Source organism: Peromyscus maniculatus, chromosome 14, assembly GCF_049852395.1.
Source record: "Peromyscus maniculatus bairdii isolate BWxNUB_F1_BW_parent chromosome 14, HU_Pman_BW_mat_3.1, whole genome shotgun sequence".
In the NCBI taxonomy this organism is placed as follows: domain Eukaryota; kingdom Metazoa; phylum Chordata; class Mammalia; order Rodentia; family Cricetidae; genus Peromyscus; species Peromyscus maniculatus.
Window position 1 is genome coordinate 50,383,647 of NC_134865.1, and position 20,069 is coordinate 50,403,715.

Sequence of the window (20,069 nt, forward strand, 5' to 3'; positions counted from 1 at the left end):
AGGGAATTTTTTTAATCTATGACTAGATCTTATAAAGACTTTTGCCGTCTTCCTTAAATCCTAAGGTCATAAGCTGGAAACTTGACTGCGTAGGATGTACGGATTTGAGTAGCAAGACTGTAGAGTGAACCTGTGACCTTCTCCTCACCCCAACTCCTAGTAAGTTATTTAAAATAGATTTTCTCATGGAAAACATTTAAAACAGTCATTTTCACACATATTAAATTAAAAAAATATTGCCAATGAAGGTTTCTGGGAGGGTTATCAGACTTGAAAGACTGATTATAATGTTACCCTAAAAGAACTGTGTTACATGGAGATCTTTATGGTACATCATCCTAAATAACTCCCGGGGTCAGACACCCCTGCCTGATATTATTTCATGTTTATATTGTGCAAAAACACCGAGTGCAGTAATAGACATCTATCAGATCTTTAAAACCTCCGTAAAATGATTTGCCCAAGTTCAGGATTTTCTTGGCATTGTTCCCCAGAACACATTGATTTCTCCAACACCTTCAGGGTCCCCTCCTTAGCCTCCCAGCCCCTGCAGTTTTCTTCTCTTTGTTCATCTTTCTCTGGGCCATTGCATCATCTACACCACAGTGTTAGCATGTGATACCATATTTGCCAGCAGGTGCTGCCATTTGCCACAGGATTTGCTTATTTTTAAAATTCCCTAAATCTGAGACTCCAGATTGTAGAAAATAGTACAGTGCCTAATTTGTCAACTTGGCAGGTTTGAAACGCTATAAAATCAGTTACTTACAATGAATGACACTTCTAATGCGCTGCACCGTTTTAATGAGCAGAGCTCTATGGCTCTGCTAAGACAACAGGAGACCACAGTGCAAAAACAAGCAGCAAGAATGTGCGGGTAGAAGGAGGGTGGGAAAACTCGCTTTGTATCCACAGGACCGGTGGGAACAATATGTTCCGAAAAGATAAGAGTTTTCCACTTGCACGGCAAAGGGTTTCCTGTGAGGATCTTCCGTATCTGTCCTTTCTAACTATTTCCACACAAGGTCATCTCTCTATACATCATATAAAAAGCATTCTAAATCATTCTAGGGCTGGGGAGATGGCTCACAGCTATGAAGACCTGAGTTCAGGTCCTCAGAACCCACATAGAAAGTCATGTGCACTGGTGCATGCCTATAATGCCAAGGACAGCCATACAGGAGGCAGAGACAGCTGGGCATCTGGATATCTGGAAGCTTGAGGGCAAGCTAGCCAGGCCTACCTGGCAAAGTTCCAGGCCAACAAGAAACCCTGTCCAAACAAAAGATAGAAGACAGCTTAGGACCAACATCCAAGGTTGTCCTTTGATTTCTACGTGCACCCTCTGTTCTCTCTCTCTCTCTCTCTCTCTCTCTCTCTCTCTCTCTCTCTCTCTCTCTCTCTCTCTCATGAACACACACACACACACATTTTGAAAGGAAGACGTTGGGCCAGCAATATGGCTCAGTGGGTAGAGGGGCTTGGTATCCAAGCCTAGCAACATATATTTCATCTTAAGATCCCATCGTGGAAGGAGATCGCTCACTCTCAACAGCTGTCCTCTGGTGACCACATACATGCTGTAGCACACATGTCTCCACCCACCCACACACATCATGCAAACACACACACTTACAGTAGTAATAAACATGGTTTTTAATTTTGAACAAAAAATCCTTTCAGTATCTTATGACTTTTCCCCCACTAGTCTCTCTAAACTATCATAAACATTCTAGAATAATCTTCCTGGAATGAAAAAAAAAAAAAAGCTTTTAATGGTGCTCAGACGCCCACAACTAAGGCAGCATAGCACACCAGACCCTACAGACCAGTCTCAAGCTACCTGTCCTAACCTTGCCTTTTACTATTTCCCGATTCTTCACTTTGGTAGGACAAGAGAGCTTATTCTTCCCCGTAGATTAAGCTCCTTCCTATCTAGTATCCTCATGCCTGGTAACCCATACTCCTAAAATCCTTTCCTCTTAAACCTTTTGGTCAAAATTAATATGGCTATATAACTTCTTAAATAACTAAATGCAAGAATGTTATTGGTTAACATAAGCACTTTTCTTAGCATCCCTGGCAACATCTGAAATATAGGACAGGCATGCTAGGACAAGACAATATTAATGAAATACACAACCATATAACACTTATATTGAACACTGCATGAGTAGACGGCATATAGATAATTCCTGGGAGATCTTGCTCAGCACAAACCCTTCCCTGTGCCCACAGTCCTTTTTGCATTCTCAGCAGGAATGTAGCTTGAAAGCCACCTCACACCTTCTCCGGAGTTGTCTTGACTGCATGAGTAGAATCTAAAAGGTTCCCAGGAAAATCCTCTGCTGTATTGAAAAAACCATCTTTTCCGTTCTCTCAGTCCAACCCCACAGTGGCTAAATTTATTGCCTTCCTGGAAGTCACTGGCTACCCTGTGCTACCAAGAGCGCTGGATGCGAGTACAAAGATTGCTACATCCATTGACATCACCAGAGGGAGGGCTGCCATCGTTGTATTCCCCTTCTCATACTTTCATAGCCTGGCCAGACTGAGGTTTCAGGTCCATTTGGTCCTCCAAAGGCCTCTCTGCCCACCCAATCAGCCAGCTTCTATCTCCTCTATGCTACCTCCCTGGTTTACTGGTTTTGATGACATATGTTCTTGGAATCCAAAATCAGGACTTACTTTCCAATTCTAACTTAGCTTCTTTCTAGCTGATATATTTAAACCTCTGTTATGCCATAAATGAATGGAAATGAAAATTTCTACAAATCCAAGAAATGAGCTTAAAGAGGATAATGTGAAGCACACTGGGAACTTCAAAGTGGCATACACAAGTGAAATGTCACATATTGCTGCACTGAGTCAACAGTAGTCACATACACACATACAGAGAGAGAGAGAGAAAGAGAGAGAGAGAGAGAGAGAGAGACAGAGAGAGAGAGAGAGAGAGAGAGAGAGAGAGAGAGAGAGAGAGAGAGAGAGTCCATTCTTCGAGTATATGAACAAATCTGAGAGGAAGGAGACCCTCCCCAATCCCAGTTCATTGTCCTCAGCAACTTTAAGCTGTCGAGTACAAACTGGTCCACCAGCTCTATCTGAACGCCACCTAGTGGACACAGAGCTCTTGTGAGAAGAGACTATTGTAGGTACAAGTAGGTTTGTAAAACCCCAGGCTTTCAGTGTGAACTGGGCACAGGGCAAGCTTTTGCTTGAGCAGGAGACAAAGTATGGCCACCTGGGAGGTTCACACAGAGACTCCCAAGAAAGATCCTGGATGCCAGTGATTCTTCCCCCACCCCCCCCATCACACCCACACTTCATTAGAATTTTTTTCTCAAGCATCAGAGGTTTCTTTAATCTTCAAACATCTTTTTATTAAAACTAAAAGGCTTGTGGCAAACAAGCCCTCAGATCTCTCATCTCATAGCTTAGCTAAGATTCCCAGAGGTAAATAAAGAGTAATTTCATCAAGGGGGGTGGGGAAGAGTGATCCTTGGACAGTCTTGACAGGGTCAAAGAGGAGACTAGTTGAGCCCAGGACAACTCGATATGTACCCTCATTTTGCTTTTAGCCACACTTTGTGGACAAAATGCTGTTTGACTGACTGAAATTTTGTTTTGTTTTGAGACAAGGTCTCATTCTGTAGGCCAGGCTGACCTGGAGCTTTACTACGTAACCTAGACTAGCCCTCTATGTAGCCCAGAGTGGTCTTGAACTCTCCATCCTCCTGCCCCAGTTTCCCAAGTACTAGAATTATTGGCATGTACTATCACGCCCAGTTTTTGAATAAGAAGAGCTGTGACCTGAAGCTTACAATGATCCGGAATGGTAATGAAGCCCATATTTTAGCAAAAGTGGTAGGCATGTGTATATTTTACATTTTAAATATATCTCTGAGGCCATCTCAGCACACACGAGGCTGGAAGTCAGGGGGCGGACAAGAGGGGACTGCTTCATGGTTTGAGTCCAAAGCAGATGGGGCTTCCTGCCAGCAGTCCTGGCTTGCAGCACAGAATTGGAGGCATGCCTCTTTGGAGATGTGGCAGATCCCTGCTTCACTGTGTCTGCTCATCCTCAACACGCTTCCTGTTCTATCTACAGTATTTAGAAATATGAGAGACGATGCTGGGAAGAACACAAAGGCTTTTGCAAACTGTCTCTGGCTTCATTTTCTAAGCTGTCGCTATCAGGGTTGGATTTAGCAACTTGGCATTCGCTGGGTAGGACCACCCCTGTTGGCAGCCATCTGGAGTGTCTTGGAGGATTTTTAAAGAGGCGTTGCTTGGAGAGCATTTTGTAGTGGAAAAGGTGCTGGTATTCAATTCAGGGAGCCTGGGTCTGAGCCCACTACCACTACCATCCCTTGGACCTGGTTCTTTACCAGTTATCTGACCTGCCAATTCCTTTAAGTCTTAATAGGCTAGGCAGACTCCTAAAGGGTGGCCACTGGACAGCAGTATCCAGTTACCTGGAAACCTAATTAAGAATATACACTTTCACTCCCCTCCCCCACCCCCTGAATCAGAAATTCTGAGGGTCAAGTGCTCCAGTGTGCATTTAAGAAACCCTCCGTCGAATTTTGGTACAAGTCAAGTCTGAAACCCATCGCTGTTTCCTTGCCCTGTTTCCTCTGTGTACCTGGCCCACACTGAATTGTGACGGGTCAATTGTGACGGGTCCCAGTATGCTGGGGACCATGGTAGGCACCAACTTGCAAAAGTCAATTGGCTAGGAAGCCAAAATGATCCAAATCAGAGTGTGGACTGGGGTCCAGAGCGTGAGAACTTTATGTCACTTCCCAAAGCCTTCCATGGCCAAAGTTCCAAGACTCTACAAATGGGTCCGGTTCTCGTTGATTTTTACGTCAGACGTGGTAAGCACAAAAGTGGCTTTTGTTGATGATGCCAACATATCTTCACCACTTCTGTCTCGAATCCCCATAGATGTACCACATTACAGTCTTCATTCTAGCTTTTGTTTTTCCTCTACCTTTTCTGACAGCTCTTCATTTCCTCTAAGTTATCAGGGACAACCTGCAAGTGTGGTGCTGAGTTCCACATGGGAACCACGGTTTCCTAGCAACAGCGAGAGCCTGCTGGGCCATTCTGTGAGTCACCGGCTTGGGGCAGCTCTTGATAAGCAGCATGGCTTGCAGAAGATCCCTCTGTGGGTACTACACTGGAGCCTGCCAGTCATGTGTCCTTCACAGGAATACAGTATCTATTCACAGATAGGACATAAAGAAGGACAATAGGGTGCTCTCCGTTCTAAGCTGAATGGATCTTGCTTCTGACTATTCGGTGAGAGAATGTTGAAGAAAGAAAGGAAAGATGGGAGGAAGTGCAGAAAGAGGGAGGGGTCTTTTTTCAATATCCATCCCTTGAGCACCCAGGGTATATCTTTAGCTATATATTGGAGTTGTGAAAGGTCCTTGCCCTCAGGAAGTATAGATTATAATAGGGAAAAGAGATTGGTAAATTAAATTTACTGATAGATGAGATGTATGCCATATAGGAGAAATGATTCATATGTTATTAATATTGATTCCATGACACAGTGTAATTTCCAGACCTCATGAATTGTAATAAGCCCTCTTCCAATTTTATAATTTTTCTGTTCCACTCCAAAAAAAAAAATCCTCATAATGGATATTTTCAAGTGATTTAAGTCACACATAGCATGGCTCTTACAATAGATTTGATATAATATCTGTGACCATATTATTATTTAGTTCTTTTGTAAAAGAAATTTTTGGAATTTTATTTATGGGGTGAGCTCAAATGCCACAGCATGAGTGTGGAAGTCAGAGCAAAATTTGCAAGAGCCGATTTTCTCCTGTCTACCATGGGAGTCCAGGGATCAAACTCAGGCTGTCAGGCTTGGCCACAAAGTGCCTTTAGCTGTCTCTTAGCTGGCATTTACTTAATGTATTTAGGGTTTTTTATTCCCTCAATTTTTCAAACTGTCTCTGGCTTCATTTTCAAAGCTGTTATCAGTATGTGTGTGTGTCTGTGTGTAGGTGTGTCTGCATGTGTGTTTGTGTGTCTGTGTGTGTCAGTGTGGGTCTGTCTCTGTGTGTCTGTGTGTGTGTCAGTGTGTGTGTGTGTTTGTGTGTGTGTCAATGTGTGTGTATGTCAGTGTGTGTGTCAAAGTGTGTGTGTGTTTGTATGTATGTGTCAGCGTGTGTGTGTGTGTGTGTGTGTGTGTGTGTGTGTCAGTGTGGGTGTGTCTCTGTGTGTGGGGGTGTGTGTGGAGGTGGTGTTTATATGCATCTGTCCATAGTACATGTGTAGAAGCTAAAAAATAACTGACAAGAGCTGCTTCCCTCCTCCCACCGTGGAGGTTCTGGGACCAAACTCAGGCCATTGGGCCTGACACCAAGTGCTTTTACCCACTGAGCCATCTTGCCAGCCTTTGACTCTTTTTTTTTTTTTTTTTTTTTTTTGAGATTTTCCTGTAGTTTTTGTCTTTTATTGATCTTTTTGAAATGGGACCTTGGTAAATTTATCAGTTCCCCTCTTCTTTTAAACATATTGATTTCTGTTTTTATTTTTATTGATTCTTCTCTTTTGCTTTCCTAAGGTTATATTGGTTTTTTATGTCCTCTTGAGTGGAAGCCATAATAGACTCCATCTACTTTCATTTGTCTTGTGGACTAGCAGCAGCACTCACAGCTGTGGTGAACTCTGACTCTGGCTTTGGCTGCTGTCGTATGTCTTAATGTGAACTATTGCTGCATGTCCTTATTTACTCTCGCTGGCTTGATCTGGCAAAGGGATCCAAGTCACCTCTGTTGATACTGAATTTCTCTTTATAGCTAAAAAAAAAAATTGAATTCTCCATTGTGCACTGCACCTATTAGCAATAAGAAAAGAAGAGAGGAAGAAAGAGGAGGGAGGGAAGGGAGGGGAGGAGGGAGGGAGGGCAGAAGGAGGCAAGTGAACATCTTTCATCTTGTTTAATGCTCTTCGCCTTGAGTTCTACGTCATCGCCCGATACTAACTTGGTCGCTCACAGCTCACTCTCGTTGCCCACCTTCCCTGTCTTAGCATGGAAACAGGCTTTGTTTTTGACCTGGTCACCTTGCTCTTGGACCTGTTCTCTCTCCTGCCAATCTCTTGTCCCCCTCTTGTCAGTTCTACATCTGAGAGGGGCTCTTTCGGACTGAATCGGCTAGCTTCCAGGTGAGTTTAGCCGTGGAAGAAACCCATGAAGAAAAGGAGAAGCCAGCCTTCTCTCCCTGCCCGCCCCCAGTCTCTGCTGCAGTTCCTCCTTGGCTCCAGCTCCTGATGCTCGCTCTGTCCTGGTTCCAGCTGCATCCAAGTGACCCTAATAACTACTTTCTCCCTTTGTCTTTCCAGCAAGATGGACTCTTAAAGAGGCTGCAGTACTCAGGCTGCCTCCCTATGTTCCGGTTAGTTTCTCTAGTCATCTGGCACATGTAATCAATCTCCTACATCAAAATTCCCTTTGATTTAAATACAAAGTGGTATTTTCCTTGATAAAACTGCTTTTTAATTTTTTTTTGTATAAAATTAATCTATTCACTTTTGCAGCAAACGATGTGAGTTGATTTACTCAACACTCATTCCAAACCCTTCCCTTTCTTCTAGTATCAAGATTACAAAGCCCCAAACTAAATTCTTGCAACGGGCAAGGAAGGCTTTGTGGCGTGGTAACACCTGAGTGAAAGTCTACTGGGAGTTTCCAGAAAAGTCTTTTGGAAACACAGAATTACTCTTTCCTAGTGCAGTCCTTATTTGATTTGTTTGGACACCGGAATTGATACCTTGAAGCTTCAGCATCCATTATGAGACCAAGGGAAAGGCAATCAGGAACATGGTGAGCTGGATCCTGACAGCCTTGAGACACCGAGCCAGTGCCAGCCGCTCCCCGACTTCCTGTTACATAAAGAAAAGAACATGTCTATGTATCTAAACAACAACTGGTGAGTTTTTGCATTATTCTCTATAGAACACAATTCCTAGCTTGTAATTGGCATTTGGAGTTGGTCAACTCTTTCCTGTGTGGAGGTGGGAGTGCATTTTGTAGTGTGTTCAGAATCTCTGGGCCCAACCACTAAATACCAATAGTACCTTTCAACTACTGAGCAAATCAAAACCGCAGCTAAGTACTTTTTAAAGAGATAGAGTCGTATCCATGCCCCAAACAAAGCACAGGTACAGCCAGTCGCAAATAGCATTTCAGAAGTTTTATGGACTTCTTGCCTTCCCTCCAGAAACCCATCAGTCAGTCTTCCAGGAGAACCCTTGCTATAAGAACATAAGGTTAGATATTTATTCCACTTTGGGGTATGTATGAAAGGGTTTAAATAAAATACTGTGACAAAATAAACACCCAGATGCCCACTCTTCAGAATTAATGAATGTTAGCCTTCTGTGTGATTTAGATTTTAATAAAGGGGGGTGTTGTGAGGATGAAGTGCCATGTTACAATACACATTCCCAAAGCTCCCCAGCCCATCTTCCCTGAAGCAATGACTGCTACAAATTCCATATATCTCTTTCTAACTCTCATTTCTCATTGTTATTTGTAGCATGAATTCTGAGAAGGACTTATTAGTAAAAACAAATCTGACAACAGGGTGTTGGGGTGAACGCTGGAAGATCAGAGAAACAGAACAAGCCACAGCCACCTCACCTCACCAATTCCTCAGCTGATCCTGTTTCCTCAGACTGGAAGCCTCCTCAGTCCTCATCCAGAATGAATCTCAGCTGAACTGTTGCTCAAAAGCCTAAAAGCTTAACCAGCCCAAAAGCTTAACCAGCTCTAGTTCCTGGTTCCCACACTTTATATAACGTTCTGCTTTCTGACATCACTTCCTGGGATTAAAGGCTCACTTCTTGGGATTAAAGGCATGAGTCACCATGCCTGGCTATTTCCAGTGTGGCCTTGAACTCACAGAGATCCATGACTCCAGAAGGCTAGGATTAAAGGTGTGAGTGCCACCATTTTCTAGCCTCTGTATCTAGTGGCTGTTCTGTTCTCTGACCCCAGATAAGTTTATTAGGGTGCACAATATTTTGGGGAACACGATACCACCACAGTTATTAGCTGCTTATATAGATCCACACAGTTCATATAAATGCCTGGATGGCTTTGAGCCAGTAAACTATACATGGATGCATGGTGTACATACCATCCCAGAATCTGCTGACCCCTGACTAAGCTTGAATCACAAATGTAAGTCACTAATTGTAACATATATATATCATTCAATTGTGTGTTTCACTAGTGTTTGTCTTTTGATGAACACATAGGTTGCTTCTAACTTTTTGCTATTGCAATCAATGCTAGGGTGCGGGTGCAAACACGTTTTGGGTATGCAGAAGCAGAAGTACTCAACTTGGTCCATTATTGCTGAATTCCTCATAGTATTAATACTAATTTAAAGTCCTACCAATAGACTGAGTTTCTGTTTCCTTGGCCACCAATACCTTGGTAATGTCACACATACTGATCTTCAACACTCAGATTGATAGACTGCAAATTGGCATGTCTTTAATTTTTATTTTCTGGTTACCAATGAGGTTGAAATCTTTTTTTCTTCTCTTTCTATTTTCACTTCTGCCATCTAGCTTTTCTTCAAATTGTCTCTAAAGTATATCTTTGTTTCATTTTTTTAGAGAAGACTTTTATTGCTGATATATAGGGTTCATTCATGGTAGCCAAACATTTGCTGAGTTTTATAATACTTACAATGTTAGTAGAAATTGTTTTAACAGTAATACTGTTATGGGTTCATCCTTTGAAAATCTTCTGTAGTGCACTGGCCTCTTCCAATTTGTATGACTGATTGATTGTTTTGTTTTCCTTCTTGACTGTTATCAGGCTTCTACAAGGAATTTTTCCCTGGAAGAGGAAAATCTCATGAGTTCTTGAGTTTCTGAGGATAGATACCTCCTATATCCCAGGCTAGCTTCAAATTCACCAGGTAGCCAACTATGACTTTCAAGCTCAGAGCCTCCTGCTTCCACCCCAAGTGCCAGAATTTCAGGGGTGTGCCAACCTGCCCAGTGTAGCGCTGGGTACTGAACTCCAGGCCTTCTTGCATGCTAGGCTAGTATCCTACCAACTGAGCTACATCTCCACGTCCCAAATAAATTGAGTGACATTTTTTCCTCTCATTTTTTCTTTTTATTCTCTTTATCTTCTAGCACTTCATGTGGTAAAAAGGCAGTGAGCTGAAACACTTACATGCTCCCCTTTCTAGATAATGTTTTGTTTACTTTTTGGCTTTGCCTGAGTGCAGAAAGAAAAGCGCACTGAGCTCAGTGTGGGAGTCTACCCTAATTTTACTTGATAGCTAGTAGGTATCAGAGCTTTTGAAGCTTAGGACTTTTTCCCCTGTTATTTTTATTATTATTGTTGTTGTTACCTTCTCTGTGGCTGTTCTCCTCTTTTGGAGCTTTTATTAAACTGGTGTAGATCTGCTGGATCTAATCTCTATGTGTCTTTGTTTCACACACGTATGATCATGTTGGCATATATTTTTCTGTGTTCTGGGACAATTTTTCAACCTCATCCTCTAATTCACCAATTCAATTTACTTCAGGATTCAATTTTCTCTTTGCAGCCTTTATTTAAAATTTTAATTTAAGGATTCTATTTTTGTTCTTATGGCAATATTTCCCACCCTCAGAGTGTTCTATTTTCATAAATTGAATGTCCTCCCTAATCTTGTATTGAAGTATTAAAAAGAATTGGTAAATCTCCCATTTCTCTTTTTATGTTCTTTGAGTAAGTTCATATCAGAAGTTATAACCTCTGGCTTCCTTTTTTTAATTATTCAAATATTTATTGAAATATTTCTCAGGCTTAGTGGTTCTTCCCTATTTAGCAATCCTTCTAAACTTGTACCTTTTATTTCTTTTATTTTATGTGTACAAGTATTTTGCCTGCATGTATGCACACTATGTGAATGCTTGGTGTCCATAGAGGTCAGAAGAAGGTATTGTATCCCCTGGAACTAGAGTTATTGGTGTTTGTGAGCCACCATGTGGGTGTAGGGAACTGAACACAGGTCATCTACAAGAGCAACAAGTACTTTAAACCGATGAGCCATCTCTCTTGATCTATCAATGTACCTTTTACTAAAATTATTTTTTATAAAAATTTTTTCATACAGTATATTCTGGTCATACTTTTCCCCTCACCCAACTTTTCCCAGATTCTCCCTGCCTCCCCTCTGTCACAACCCCACACCCTTTCTTTCTATCCCTCTTTAAAAAAAAAAAAAAAAAAACCAACCAAATAAAAATGCCAAGACACTAAAATATACAAACAAAAGAACAATAAAACAAAAAATGCCCAAACAAAGTCATTTGAAACACAAAGTCTACAAGAATATAGTTGAGTTCATTTTGTTCTGGTCATCTAATCCAGGGCATGAACCCTGCCCTGAAGTGTGGCTTATATACCCAGTGACATTCCATTGGAGAAAACTAAGTTTTCCTTCGCAAGCAGGTGTTAAGTGCAAATAGCTTCTTGGTTGGGAGTGGGGGCCGTGCCCACACCCCCTCTCAGTTCTGGGACCTCATCTGGCTTGGACCTGGGCAGGCCCTGACCATGCTGCCCTGGTCTCCGCAAGTTCGTATGTGGGTCAGTCCTGTTGTGCCTGGAAGACACTTCCCTTGGACTTATCCATCCCCTCTGGCTCTGACAACCTTTCTGCTCCCTCTTCTGCATAGTTCCCTCAGCTCTGAAGGGAGGGTTTGGTGAAGACATCCCATTTAGGACAGAGTGTTCCAAAATCTCTCACTCTCTGCACATTGTCCATCTATGGGACACTGTCAGTTCCCATCTACTGCAAGGAGCTTTTCCAATGATGGCTGAGTGAGGAACTGACCTATGGGTAGAGTTGAATGTATTGGGAGACATTTTATTGCTATGTTCCTTCAACAGAACAATAGTACTTTGTTTTCCCCTAGGTCTATGGCCTATTGGGTCTCAGGTTCACGGCTACCCAAGCAGTGCCAGGCATGGATTTGATTTCATGGAATGGGCCTTAAATTCAGTCAGAAAGTGGTTGATTACTCCCACAATGTTTGTGCCACTGCTGTACCAGCTTATCTTGTAGGTAGATGCACCATGGTAGATACAGGGGTTTTAGTGGGCTTGATGTTTACCTTTCCCCTCTGGTAGCATGTCGAGTACTTTCCAGTACTATCAATGCTAGTCAGTAGGAGTAAAAGCTCTAGTTAGGTACCAGACTGAATTCTACATATTTGATGAAATATGTAAATGTTGTTTTTGGCACTAGAGGTTTTACTTGGTGGCATAAGATGTCTAGTTGGAGTATGATCTCCCCTGTTTTTTTGGTGATGCCTTTTAGATTTCTTTCATAAATGTATGTATTTTAGGAAGCTTCTACAGTGGGAATTTTCCATATGGCCTTTCAGTTGGTCCTTAATGTTAGTAGTCCCTCCCCATATTCCTTCCCTTCCCCTCTCTTTCTTCCCCCTCTCCATTTAGTCATCCCATTCAGTCTTCCCTGTCACTTCAAAACAATACATTCTACTTCCCTTTTCTTCGGAGATCATCCCTTCCCCCAAGTCCCTTACTCCATATCTGAGCTCTGTGGCACATAGATTGTAGTACAGCTATTGAAGGCTGAAATGCTAACATCCACATATAAGAGAAAACATTCACTATTTGTCTTTGGAGGTCTGGGTTACCTTAGGTTGCTTTTCTTTCTACCGCCATTCATTTACTTGCACATTTCATAATTCTGGATTTTTTTAAACAGATTGAGTAATATTTCATTATGTAAATGCATCACATTTTCATTATCCATACAATCAGCTGATAGACACCGAGGCTATTTCTAGTTTCTGGCCATTATGAACAGAGCAGCAATGAACATGGATGAGTAAGTATCTCTATAGTAGGAAGTAAAGTGCTTCAGGTATAGAATGGTATAGATCTTGAGACATACCCAGCTTCCTGAGGAACTGCCACACCGATTTCCATGGCGTCCCTTCATGTTTGCCTTCCCACCAGCAATAAGTGTCCCTCTTTCCCCAAGTCCTCACAGCATGAGCTGTCACTTGTTTTACTGAGCTTGGACATTCTGACTTTGTAAGATAAAAATCTCAAAGTAGTTTCGATTTGCATTTCCCTGACGACTAAGGATGTTGAACAGTCCTTTAAGCGTTTCTCAGCCATTAGTGTTTCATCTTTTGAGGACTCTCGGCTTACTCCTGTATCCCATTTTTAATTGGGCTATTTGTTTTCTTAATGTCCAGGGTTTTTTTGGGGGGGGGGTTCTTTATATACTTTAGGCACTAACCCTCCATGAGACGTATAATTGGTAAAGACCTTTGCCCTTTCTGTAGCCTGCCACTTGGTCCAAATCAGTGGTTCTCAATCTTCCTAATGGTGTGACCCTTTAGTACAGTTCCTCATGTTGTGGTGACCTTCAACAAGAAATTATTTTTGTTGCTTCTTTGTAACTGTAATTTTGCTATTGTTATGAATCATAATGTAAATATTTAATATGCAGGATATCTGATGTGAGACCCTTGTGAAAGGGTCATTTGATGCCCCAAAGGAGTCAAGACCACATGTTGAGAACCACTGGTCTAGATGATGGTGTCCTTTGCTATACAGAAGCCTTCAGTTTCATGAGGTCCCACTTACTAACTTTTGATCTTAGTGCCTGTGCTATCAGTGTCCTCTCTAGAGGACACTTTTTCGGTACCAATATATTCAGTTATTCCTCGCTCTCCCTTCTAGCAGATTCAGGGTATCTGGCCTTATGTGTAGGCACTTGATCCATTTGGAGATGAGTTTTGTGCAGGGTGGTTAATATAGATTTATTTGCATTCTTCTATATACAGCCATCCAGTTTAACCAGTACCATTTGTTAAAGCTGCTGTCTTTTTTTCCCCAGCATGTATTTTTGGCTTCTTTGTCAAAAATCAGGTGTCCAAAAGTGTGTGGATTTATGTCTGGGTCTTCAACTCCATTTGCCAAGATGTCTGTTTTTATGTCAACACCATGCTGTTTTGTTACTACAGCTCTGTAGTACAACTTGAATTCTTGGATGGTAACACCTCCAGCACTTCCATTATTATTCAGGTTTGTTTTTTTTAGCTATCCTGAGTTTTTGTTTCCATCTGTGTTGTAGAATATTATTTTAAGGTGTGTTACTTTTGTTTATGTTGCATTTGTTTAGCTCTGTAAAGCTGCATTACTGTGCCTGTCTAGAACACTTGATGGTCTAATAAAGAACTGAATGGCCAATAGCAAGGCAGGAGAAAGGATAGGCAGGGCTGGCAGACAGAGAGAATATATAGAAGGAGAAATCTGAGAGGAGAAAAAAGAAGTAGCCAGAGAAAAAGGAGGAGTGAGAGAAGGAGGAGGAAACACGGGGCAAGCCACGGAGTAAGAGGAAGATTTACAGAAGTAAGGTAATAGGAAAATTCCAGAGGCAAAAGGTAGATGGGATTATTTAAAGTTAAGGAAATCTGGCAAGAAACAAGCCAGGATAAGGTCAGGCATTTATAATAAATAATAAGCCTTCATGAGTGATTTATTTGGGAGCTGAGTGGTGGGCCCCTCAAAAGAGTTAAAACAAACAACAATACATCTGAAGCTGAAAGTAGTGTTTTTAATTTCTAACATGAATTGGGTTGGAATTTTGATGGGGATTGTGTTGAATCTATGGATTGCTTTTGGTAAGATGGTCATTTTTACTATATTAATTCTACTGATGCATGAGCATGGGAAATCTTTCCATCTTCAGATGTTTTCTTTGATTTCTTTCTTTGATTTTTCTTTTCCGGAGCTGAGGACTGAACCCAGGGCCTTGCGCTTGCTAGGCAAGCGCTTTACCACTGAGCTAAATCCCCAACCACTTTCTTTGATGTTTTAATGTTTTTATTGTACAAGTCTTTTATTTGCTTGGTTAAAATTACCCCAAGATATTATTTTAAGGATACTATGAAAGCTTTTGTTTCCATGATTTCTTTCTCAGTCTGATTTTTGTGTGTTAATTTTGTATCCTGCTACTTTGCTAAAAGTGTTTATCAGCTGTCGAAGTTTCCAGGTGTAGTTTTTAGTGTCATTTATGGATAAAACTGTATCACTTGCAAGTAGATTCTTTGACTTCTTCCTTTCCTTTTTGTATCCCCTTTGTATCAGTTAACATATTGCTTTACCTAGGTAAGTACCATATTGAATAAGTATGGAGAGAGTAGGTATCCTTGTCTTATTCCTGATTTTAGTGGAAATTCTTTGAGTTTATCTCCATTTAGGATGATGTTAGCCATGGGCTTGCTGTAAATTGCCTTGATTATGTTGAAGTATGTATCCCCCGATCTCTTCAGGACCTTAATCACGAAGGGATGACCTTTACTGTATCTACTGAGATGATCCTGTGGTTTTTGTCTTTCAGTCTGTTTATGTGGTAGGTTGCATTTATGGATATACATATTTTGAACTATGCCTGCATATCTGTGATGAAGCTCACTTGATCATGGTAGATAATCTTTTTCATGTGTTCTTGGATTTGGTTTGCTAATATTTTGTTCATAACAGAATAATAATCTGTACTTTTCTTTCTTTGTACCATCTTTGTGTGGTTTAGGTGGACTTGTAAAATGAATCAGAAATGTCCCTTCAGTTTCTAACTTGTGGAATAATTTGAGGAGTATTGGCATTAATTCTTCTTTGAAAATCTGGTAGATTTCTGCACTGAATTCATAGGACCCTGAACTTTTTTGGTTGGGAGAATTTGACTTCTGCTTCTATTCCACTCGGGGGTCATGAGTCTGTCCAAATCACTTACCTGATCTTAATTTAACTTTGGTAGGTTGTACATATCAATGAATCCCTCCTTTGGGTAAAAATTTTCAATAAAATACTAGCAAACTGAATCCAAGAACACATCAAAAGGATTATCCACCATGATTAAGTGGATTTCATTACAGAGATGCAGGGATGGTTCAAAATATCTATATTGATGAATGCAATCTACCACATAAACAGGCTGAAAGACTAAAACTACATGATAGTCTCAGTAGATGCAGTAAAGGCCTTTGGCAATCTATCTGTCTATTCCTTTTGAGTATTATTTCTTGTTGTTCTACAGCTTTCAGATGTGCCATTAAGGTGCTAATATGTGATCTCTTCAGTTTTTTTTTAATGTAGTCATTTAGTGCTATGAACTTGCCGCTTAAAACTGCCTTCATTGTCTCATAGGTTTGTGTATATTGTGTTTTCATTTTCATTCATTTCTAAACAATTTTAATTTCTATTGACCCATTTTTCATTTAGTAGTGAGCTGTTGTATCACTCACTATCACTGTGTGAGGGTCAATATGTAATTTTAGCTGTTTAACTTGGGTGCCCTAGTATTTGGTGCATGGATATTTAGAATTGCAAAATCCTCTTGGTGGATTTTTCCTTTGATGAGTAAGTGGTGTACTTCTCTATCTCTTCTGATTAGTTTTGGTTTGAAGTTCATTTTGTCAGACATTAAAATAGCTACACCTGCTTGCTTCTTGGGTCCATTTGCTTGGAATACCTTTCTCATCCTTTTACTGTGAAGTGATGTCGATCCTTGATATTAAGGTGTGTTTCTTGGATGTCGCAGAAAGATAGATCTAGTTTTCTAATCTAATCTGTTAGCTTGTGTCTTTTTGTTAGGAAGTTGAGACCATTGATATTTAGAGTTATCAATGAGCAGTGTTTATTGATTCCTGTTATTATGTTGTGGTGGTGTGTTTTTATTTTCCTCCTCTTTTGATTTATTGATCTGGAGTTTATTCTTTGTGTCTTCTTGAGTGTGTTTAATTTATCCAGACTGAAGTTTTCATTCTAGTGCCTTCTGTAAAGCTGGATTGGTATATAATACTGCTTACATTTGGTTTTATTGTAAAATGTTTTCCTTTCTCCACTTACTGTGATGGATGGTTTTGCTAGATATAGTAGTCTGGGATTGCACCTGGAATGGATGAAATAACATCCATCCAGTCCTTTCTGGCTTTCAGAGTCTCCAGTGAGAAATGGAGAGTTGCTCTGATGGGTCTGCCTTTATATGTTATTTGATTTTTTTCCCTTACAACTTTTAATATCCTTTCTTTATTCTGTATGTTTAGTTTTTTGGTTATTATATGTGTTTATTTTCTGGTCTTGTCTATTTGGTGTTTGTATTTGTATTGGCTAGTTTTATGTCAACTTGACACAAGCTAGAGTCATTATAGAGCAGAAAGCCTCAATCAAGAAAAATGTCTCCACGACATCAGGTTGCAGACAAGCCTGTAGGGTATTTTCTTAATTAGTGATTGATGTGGGAGGACCCAGTCCATTGTAGAAAAGGCCACCGCTAGGCTGGTGGTCCTGGGTTCTGTAAGAAAGCAGGCTGAGCATGCCAGGAGAAGCAAGTCAGTAAGCAGCACCCCTCCATGGCCTCTGCACAAGCTCCTGCCTCCAGGTTCCTGCCCTGAGTTTCTGTCCTGATTTTCTTTGATAACAAACAGTGATGTGGAAGCATAAGCCAATAAACCCTTTTCTCCCCAAGTTGCTTTGGTCATGGTGTTTTATCATAGCAATAGTAACCTAACAAAGTCAATATGTCTCTTACACCTTGACAGGCGCCTCCTCCTTTAGGTTGGGGAAATTTTCTTCATTGATTTGTTAAAAATATTTTCTGTGCCTTTGACCTAGCTTTCTTCTCCTGCTTCTATCCCTATTATTCATAGATTTGGTCTTTTCATGGTGTCCCTGATTTCCTAGATATTGCCTGGATTTTTTACATTTAACATTTTCTTTCACTGAGGAATCCATTTCTTCTACCTTGTACACAGCACCTGAGATTCTCTCTTCCATATCTTGTAATCTGTTGGTGAGGTTTTTGACAACCTAAAGTTTTCATTTCCAGTTTTATTTTAGTTTGGGTGTTCTTTAGTGATTCTATTTCTTTGCTAAATTCTACTTTCATGTTTTCAACTGTTTTCCTTATTTCATTCAACTGTTTGTGTTTTCATGGACTTCATTAAGGGATTTATTCATATCCTCTAAGGTCCTTGATCATATTCATAATTGCCATTTTGAAATCCTTGTCTTCTATGTCAGAAGTATTACATTTCTCGGGGCCTACTGTAAAAAGGTTACTGAGTTCTAGCAGAGGCAATTTGTCTTGGCTGTTCATGTTTGTGTTTTAACGTTGGAGTCCAGGCCTCTGGAGTTACAATGACTGAGGTGTTTCTAGGTTTTGATATCTGGTCTTGTTGGGTGGGCATTCTATTCTTTGGTTGCTGTTGCTCTATCAGGATCTTATACATGTGTGTGTTGGTCTGTGGTCCCTGGTAGGGTGCTTATTGGTAAGTGGTAGAGAGGAGTAGAGGCATCCTAGGTGAAAAGGCTGAGAGGGGCTATGCCAAAGACTACAAGAATTTAGTACACACTGTGGTGGTATTCTAATTGTACTGAAATGTGATTTTGATTGTATGGTAATAAATAAAGTTGCCCGGGGGTCAGAGCTATTAGAGCCATAGACAGAGTGTGGCAGTCGTGGTGCACGCCTTTAATCCCATAGATCTCTGTGTGTTCAGGGATACAGCCAGCATTGGAAACATATGCCTTTAAGACCTGGGGGGCTATACATACAGACAGTGATGAGGCAGTCACGTGTTTGGGTTTACAACCAATGAGAAGGCAGAACAAAAGACTATGAAAAGACGGACAGACAGGAAATAGCTCTCTTTCAGGAAGCTAGGAGCACGCAGGAGGAAGGGTGAGATTTTAGCTCTGAGCTCTGACCTCTTGGCTTTCTCTTTTACATTGGTCCTGTGTTTCTTATTTAATAAGACGGTTGGTTACATCTACAACACACCGAGAGTCAGGGTCCTTCGGGGATGAAGGTATGACAGGAGGAGAGGGCTCCTGAAATTCGGCTGCCATAGGACAAATAATAAATGTGTCTGGGGGGACAAGGATGAAAGCACCAGGGGGACCCTGGGTTTGCTCCAAGGGTAGAGTCTCCAGTGAGTGGAATTTGGGTGTGAGGAGAGGCACCTGCAAGCATAAGGCTACGAGACTGAAAATGGGAATGCAGAGATTGATAATGATGGACTGAGGGGGAAATCAACTACCTGAGTCCCTGCCTAGTGTGGCCTCTGGGGGTCCCTGGTAGAAAGTGTTTCTGGGTATGGGTGGCTGACATGAAGGAATGGAGATGCCTAGAAGGGAAACCTGAGAGTATCTGAGGGAAAGCGCTAAGCTGGGTCTGCCCCAAGAGCAGAGTCCTCAGGGAATGGATTCATAACATTTTAAATAAAATTTGTTGTTGTTTGATTCAGTTTGGTTTTAAAGACAGGGTTTTGCTATATTGGTCTAGAACCTATTATATATCCCAAGCTGAAGAATCCCAAACAGGAAAATTGAACTCACCATTACCTCTGAATAAAAGCTTTATCCTGGGCCTGATCCCTAGCACATAGGAAGTACCCAATAAAATGTGCGTTTTAATGAGTTAATGTCTACATTTTTCCTGTCTCCGGATTTAAGATATGGCTTAACAGAATTATATGAGTTTTCCCAGTTAAACTGCTTAGCTTCAGAGAAAGGAGAGAAGAATGTTTCATGTTTTTATAGTTTTTATTTTTACAACATTGTCAGTTTAGTTCGTACCCTGAAGTCAGGAGAAAACTTATGCAATGAAGTGAACTCCTGGGCTTTCCTGCATGTGCTACAATTTCCTGCGCCAGCCCTCTCTCCAGGCTCAGCGGGAACCCGCTGTGATAATGGCTCCAATTCACTTGACATTGCAGGTCATACCCAGCTGCTCCATGTGCAGTCCAGAGCCAACTTCCTTTGGCCATTTACAGGGTTCACCCACACGAGCTTGGGGAATTATCTGGGGCTCTGCTAACTGCAGGTGGGTCAATACTTCCCTGAACTCACTTCCTGACTTTTCCAATCAAACTCGTCTTTGTTTCCTAGAGTTGTTGTCGCAAATTACCACAACCCCGTGATTTTAAATGATGGCTCTAGCCCAGTGGTTCTCAACATTCCTCATGACGTGACCCTTTAA

At 41.1% G+C, this 20,069-nt stretch overlaps 1 long non-coding RNA gene across 2 annotated transcripts; it reads left to right on the top strand.

Moving 5' to 3' along the window:
- Window positions 1-4,696: 4,696 nt before the first annotated feature.
- Window positions 4,697-11,254, top strand: LOC121822232 (uncharacterized). Of its 2 annotated transcripts, none has more exons than XR_006063232.2 (3): window positions 4,697-4,880; window positions 7,621-7,955; window positions 8,565-11,254. It is a non-coding gene; the product is annotated as an uncharacterized LOC121822232 (long non-coding RNA). The 2 variants fall into 2 exon arrangements; XR_013044604.1 differs by lacking the exon at window positions 4,697-4,880 and adding an exon at window positions 5,027-5,307.
- Window positions 11,255-20,069: the final 8,815 nt, after the last annotated feature.